The sequence below is a fragment of the Plasmodium knowlesi genome, assembly GCF_000006355.2.
Source record: "Plasmodium knowlesi strain H genome assembly, chromosome: 13".
NCBI lineage: Eukaryota > Apicomplexa > Aconoidasida > Haemosporida > Plasmodiidae > Plasmodium > Plasmodium knowlesi.
In genome coordinates, this window is record NC_011914.2 from 1,067,297 (window position 1) to 1,074,604 (window position 7,308).

The window sequence follows — 7,308 nt, forward strand, 5'->3', positions numbered from 1 at the left end:
GACATATTGGACTTTACATGACATGTACCTTCCTTATTTTGCTGCGTATAAATGGATATCAAAGGAATAAGTTGTTAAAGATATTACTACGTACGATTGTTCGGCGGGGAGGTTCAGGAAATCATATGTATGGTTTTTAAGTGGCTACAGTGCCCATACTACTTTTTTATATATAGCCAGCAGAGAGTCAAATATTACTTTTTATATATAGCTAGTGAAGTGTATATTATTTTATTTATGGCCAGTGAAGTGTGTCTTTTTTTTTTTAAGGCCAGTGTTAGTGTATATAAATATCCTGCTGACCAGTAATATAGTGTATACATTTTTTTCCTGGTCAGTAATAAATGTACATAATTCTTATGCTGGCTATAATTTGAAAAGTAGAACAACCACATGACTCCATAAGAACCGAACCGTTGAACAATTAGGATGATAGGAATTATTTTAAATCGATACTTTAGCAAGTACGTTTAAATAAGATGATGTCAAGCAATTGACTTAGTCCGAAAATATAATAAATGTGTTTAAATTGAAAATTAAAAACTTATAAGTGTTTTTATAATTGATTGTAATTTGTCAATGAGCAGTATATCTGTTAGCGAAAAAAGATACACCGTATTTTAAATATATATCTATATATATAAAGGAAGAAAATACAACTGTAAAAATATATAAATAGGCCTTTACAGGTTGTAGAAAATGTGAGCAATAGACAAACCGTATAAGTGTGAATTATTATAATTGTAGTTTTAGCCGCTACATATAATAACAAGTGAGCACCCTCATTATAGAAAAAATAGCTTTGTCATGGCACTCTTGTTTTTTTAACTACAATCTGGTTATAAAAACAATTGTTATTCTTTTCTCAAACGCCATTTTAAGTCTACTAATGGGGGACTTTAATTGTGATTAAATAGGTTTTAACACATATAAAGGTTGCAATAATTATACAGGTTCTGTTATAGGAGAATACAATATACTGCCCTATGTTATTTAAAAACATATTTGTGTGGTTATTGAAATAATACTGGTTGTAATCTTAAGCTATACAGTTGTATAAAAATAGTAAGGAGCGGTAATAGCGAGGAGAAAGTTTAAGTAGTATATAATACGCATAGGGAAATATAAAAAAGCTAAGTAAAAAAAAAAAAACAGTAGTTATATATAAGCAAGATTTAGATATATCAAGATTTCAAGATTATTATTATATAAGTACTAAAAGAAAATTGTAAGTCATATGAAATATATATAAATGTAGTAAAAATGCAGATTAAACATGAAAAGGGATTTTTTTTTTTTACAAGATTAATATGCATGGGTGTACAATTTTTTTCTAAAAATATTTTATATTAAATATAATGTAATCCAAACAATATATTTAAAAAAGAGAGTTAACATATTACATGGAAGACAATTAATATATATAGCATTTAATAAATTACACCCTTACACTTGATGGTACCCCCCAAGTTTTTATATGAATTAAATTGACCCAATTTTTTCTTTGTATATCTGCGCAATCTGCTAATGTGATATATGCAAATGAATAAAATTTATACAAATTATGAAGAAAATAATTATAAATGGAAACACACGAAGATGAATATGGTTTTTTATATTCTGTACGTTTGTAACTGTTTCTTTCTGATAACAAACTCTACAATGCTTGTTATAAAAAGGTTATATCTTTGAATATTTATTTATTCCCATGAGAACAAACCTAACTTGCATATAAGACGTAGCAGGGGCCAACAGAGAACAAGCAATTGCAGCGTGCAGCATATAAGGGTATACGATTTGTTAGATTTTTTATATAAATAAAAACGAGAGAGCGGTGCTTGCAAATGGGGGGGAAAAGGATAATTATTAAAACAGTAATAAAAAAACGGCTAAATGTGTACGTCCAGCAAAAGAGAAATCATAACTGGCGTATACCTAGGTAGTTCTTTTCTTGTTAATTCTAGGGTTCCAAAGTTTATCAATAGTCTCCTTTTTTTTTTAAAAAAAAAGTTTATATGTATATGCATTTGGTATGTGTGAAACAATATAAAAAAAATTCTTTCCAACATGGGCTCTTACCGTACGGACGTATGAGATTACCATTGAAAAAAAGTCAGATGTCTTAACGTACAAACGTTATTATTACAAAATATGGTAAATTAAAAACTACTTCTTACATATGTGTGTGTATATATATATATATATATGGAACCCCAGGAACGGTTATCTCAAACCAAAAACGTCTCTAAAATGACGAGGTTACACAGGAGTGTACGTCAGGGCAACGTTAGAGACATGTTCTTTTTCGGGTAAAAAAATATTACTGTTTTAAGAGGCAAGCAAGGTTAATATTATCATATGACATAGTGGTAAGGTATAAAAACGCACTGTAAATATAATACTAGATGGATGAATTACTTCAAGATACTATAAAAGATGACAAAGCAATATATGGGATGGGATGACGAAACATAACAACTGGATGACAAACCAATATATGGGATGGGATGACGAAACATAACTAATGGGATGACAAACCAATATATGGGATGGGATGACGAAACATAACTAATGGGATGACCAAGACACTACTGTTGGATGACGAAGACACTACTGTGGGATGGTGTAAACCACTTAGCAATAACTAAAATACTTAGCAATAATTAAATACTTAGCAATTACTTAAACTACTTAACAATGACATGACACTGTCAAAAGAGGTGTAACGTAGCATAAAAAGGTACTGGTGGTTGTGGTAATATACCAGGTGCTATAATTATATGGTGGCAAACGGAAAGCACAAATATATAACGTAACGTACGTAGAAAGGTAAAGAATGCATTTGCTCTCTCGTAAAAAAGGCCTACTCCTCGCTATTATTTATTCGTTCTAAACTAAAAATACCAATTGAAGCCACAAAGAAAAGGGAAAGTTGTGGACAGTGGTGTAAAAAAGCTTGACATGGCAAGGGAAAAAAAGTCCATATTAAATTTATATGGGCGAGCTCCTTACTAAAATAAAATATATATCAAAGTAATAATATGTTACAATAACAGTATGACATCATAGGAATAGAGGGAACTCGAAACTATGGATGAAATGTAGTTATGGATATATATCTGCTCAACAAATATTAGTTAAAGCTATCAAAAAATAGTAACACTTAATTATTTTATTATAAAAAATAATATTTGCTCTATTAATTCTAGTTGAACCTATATATGTTAGTAAATTTAAGTATTAATGGTAGTCTTTTTTTTAGACTCTATAAATTCCTGTTGAACGTATATATAGCAGTACACTTAAATTTGAATAGTAGCTTAATTTATATAATTTGTACTTGTTGAACCTGAATGTGGTAACAGTATATTTTATATAGTAGCTCAGCCGCTATAAATTATTTTTTATTCAATTAATAATTGATAACTAATCCTATAAATTCTAGTTAAGCTGTCATATTTTATATGTTGAACGAACTGAAATGAATATAATTTTTATTAATGATGAATAGTTAGCATATAATTTTGAGACAAAAAAAAATGAGTATATATGTTTTAAGATATAAAGCAAAAATACCATTTTTGGAATTAACTTTTTAGCCTATAATTTTAATATATAACACTTTTAGCACTAAAAGAAGAAATATATATATATGAATTAAATTTATTAATGATATATATATTATCAGCTTTTTACATGTGTAAAGATTTTATAGAGAAAATTGTAAATTTGTTATTATATTATAAGGCAGAATGGACTAGGTGCACAATTATATATAACACTTTTTTTATTTTTCAATTTAACACACGTAATAATATCGAAAACAACGAAGTATGTATAATTTTTTAACAGAATGACATTTAGACAAATCTCACCCTCTCTGCATTTATGTAGGGAAGGGGTATATAAAAGTTAGCATGAGGCAGTCAGTTTGTTGGTATAAATAGCGATGTTTATCAAACATGTAAAGTCAGTTTAATAGTGTAACAAGGAGTGGTGCAAGCAATAATGTTTTCGGGAATTATAACCCCCTAATAATGGGTTGGCCCAATTACATCTTTGCCATGATGCGCTTACTGGATAACCTAATCGTTGCAAATCGGGCAATGGTATATAAAGGCTTCAGTAATGGGTAAGTGGCAACGTATCCATGACAAAATAGTTTGTGGATACGTTAAAAAAAGGTATCGTTATGTATAGAAATATCTGTAACGGTAGTTTTGCTTGTAAAGCCGCGTTAATTGTAGCTATTTTTCGATATGGAAAAATATTTGTGTAAACAGAAAGAAATCGACGAATTAGTAAGAATAATTACCGTGACCTCGAAAGAGGAAAAATATCAACTCGTGTTTAAGAAGTTTTCACGTCGCGAAAAAGGATCTTACCATGGGGCATAATAGAAACCTTCTTGCAAGTCTTTATGTTTCGGTCAATATTGGCTGTTAACTATATCAGATATATATAATATATACACTTCGGTGTATATATATGTATGAAAATTTGGGGGTACGATGCGGGAGGAGGTATATAAACACCTTTATATATATATATATATATATATATATATTGGTGTTTTTCACCTCTATGTGCACTTCGGTGTTACATATTGTGGTGAGCTTCCAAACGTATCATATCCTCAATATCTTTCGGGTGTGACGTCCTTATAAGATAAGTAAAGCTAAAACAACTTTTCTACCCATTCGTGGGGAAAAGGTGAGCCCCAGTGTTCAGATTCTGCTATAGGTACTCCCATGGGTGAAAACACCATAAAAAAGGGTTTAGTACTTTGAATTGAACGCTGGATAAGCAAACCCTGTTAAGGTGTGCTATTTACTAATTGATATTATCGGACTTCCATGTACATATCTATGTGTCAGGACGTAATATCATTTTAAGTAAAGTAGCAGGCACTGGCTACGTGTGTTAACTAGAGTGTTATTTTGTGCCAATCTACAGGAATGCCCCCCCCTCTGGGGTGTTACCAGTAGATTTTGGACGAGTAACATTTGATGATGTTTAGCATCCAAGTATCGCCAGTGTCGTATTATCTTGAGGAATGATTGTGTAGTCTGTAGTTATGGTAATGGACTATGTAGTTATCTAGAGTATATCAACCAATTTTTTTTTTATATACATGTTCTGTTTTCTAAATAGGAGAGCGAATCCGCCGAATTTAAGCATATAATTAAGCGGAAGAAAAGAAAATAACTATGATTCCTTTAGTAACGGCGAGTGAACAAGGAAAAGCTCAAGCGGATAATCTGTGTGTCTTTTCCTTTTTTTTTAAAAGGTTTAGCACAAAGAATTGTCGTGTATAAAAATACTATAGTAACTTTTCGGTATCTGTAAAAATAAAGCATATGTTACGAAGCGAGGTGGAATGCCTCCCCCAAAGAGGGTGAAAGGCCCGTAGGAAAACATTTATGGTTTAGCGTTACTGAGAGACCTCTATATGTAAAAGAGTCGTGTTCTTTGAGATTGGAGCACAAATGCGTGTGATACATTTCACATAAAGCTAAATATGTGTAGGAGACCGATAGCAAACAAGTACCGTGAGGGAAAGATGAAATAGTACTCAGGAATGAGCAATTAAAAAGTACCTGAAATCGTTAAGATGGAACGGATTAAGAGAGAAAAAAAGTAAATGCAGTCAAATAGTGATTTAGCAGCACTATCATAATTTAACTGCTTTATTAAAAGAAACATCAGTAAAAAGTTTTACGACCTATTCGGATAAAACTGTTGATGAAAAAAACATTTAATTTTTTTTTCTTATCCCAGGATAAAAAAAAAAATTAATAGTCTTTTTCACATTATCCTTATTTTAAAATATAGGATAAAAGGTTTTATAGAAAATCACGAAATAAAAGTGATAAGATAGTCCATTTTACTGAGGTTATATAAAAATGTGTATTTGCTTGTAAAAAAAAAAAAATATTCTTTGTGAATATCTTTTTTTTTACAGCTGCGCATTTTAAGTTGTTTCTATAAGATACTTTCTTAACCCACTCGTCTTGAAACACGGACCAAGGAGTCTAGCAAATGTGCAAGTGTATATGATATATTAAACATTAATGTACGTGAATAACGTACTGTTTTTATACGCATAATTAATGTAATATGTTATAATTTGTAGAATTAGTTGATAATTGCAAAATTATCACTAACGCATACAATACCGGTAGGCAAATTATGCCATATTGAGTAAGAGCATATTTGGTAGGACCCGAGAGGCTTTGAACTAAGCGTGGTGAGATTGAAGTCAGACGAAAGTCTGATGGAGGATCGAATTGATACTGACGTGCAAATCGTTCATTTCAATCACGTTTAGGGGCGAAAGACTAATCGAAAAGCCTATTAGCTGGTTATTTTCGAAAGATCTCTCAGGATCGCTGGAGTTGATTGTTATAATTTTACCAGGTAGAGACAATGATTAGAGGACTCAGGGAATTGAATTTCCTTGACCTATTCTCAAACTCCCAATGGGTAAAAAGGGATAAAAATAACTTTATTGTATTTTTCTCTATTCAAATAAAATAACTCCAAGTGGGCCATTTTTGGTAAGCAGAACTGGCGATGAGGGATGCTCCTAACGCTTGGATAAGGTGCCTAAATATTCGCTCATCAGATCCCATAAAAGGTGTTGGTTCATTATGACAGTAGGACGGTGGTCATGGAAGTCGAAATCCGCTAAGGAGTGTGTAACAACTTACCTACCGAATGAACTAGCCCTGAAAATGGATGGCGCTAAAGCGAATTACCGATACCAGGCCATAGAAGGGCAAGAAAAAGAATTAGTACTTTCGGGTGTTTTTTCTTTTTTAGGAACCTTCTATGAGTAGAAAATCGTGGGGTTTTGTGTAGAAGCGAAATACGTGAGTTTTCGTGGAACATCTCCCTAGTGCAGATCTTGGTGGAAGTAGCAACTATTCAAATGAGAACTTTGAAGACTGAAGTGGAGAAGGGTTTCTTGCCAACTGTGTTTGTACAAGAGTTAGCCGCTCCTAAGAGATAGCTGAAAAGTGTTTATATGGGGAGGATTCTAATCTTTCTATCCCCGTCTCGAAAGGGAAACAGGTTTATATTCCTGTGCCAATACAAATCTATGGGTTAATTTTTAAAAGATGGCAACATATAGACAAATGAACCTCTTTACATAGGTTTTACCATCGGGGTGCGTTATCTTTGCACTTTACCTTTATAGCATACCTTGGAATCAATTTACTTGGAGAAGAGGTATGTTGAAGTCAATTCAGTTAAATTTTTGTATGGTTCTGTAATTCTCATTACAGAATTATATGTAAAAAC

The 7,308-nt window shown here is 31.7% G+C and overlaps 1 non-coding gene across 1 annotated transcript in view; it reads left to right on the forward strand.

The window, feature by feature from the left end:
• Positions 1-5,141: 5,141 nt before the first annotated feature.
• Positions 5,142-7,308, forward strand: part of PKNH_1324000 — a 4,169-nt gene continuing 2,002 nt past the window's right edge. Inside the window, exon 1 of the ribosomal RNA XR_005506394.1 lies at positions 5,142-7,308. This exon is cut by the window's right edge and continues 2,002 nt beyond it. This is a non-coding gene — a ribosomal RNA (28S ribosomal RNA).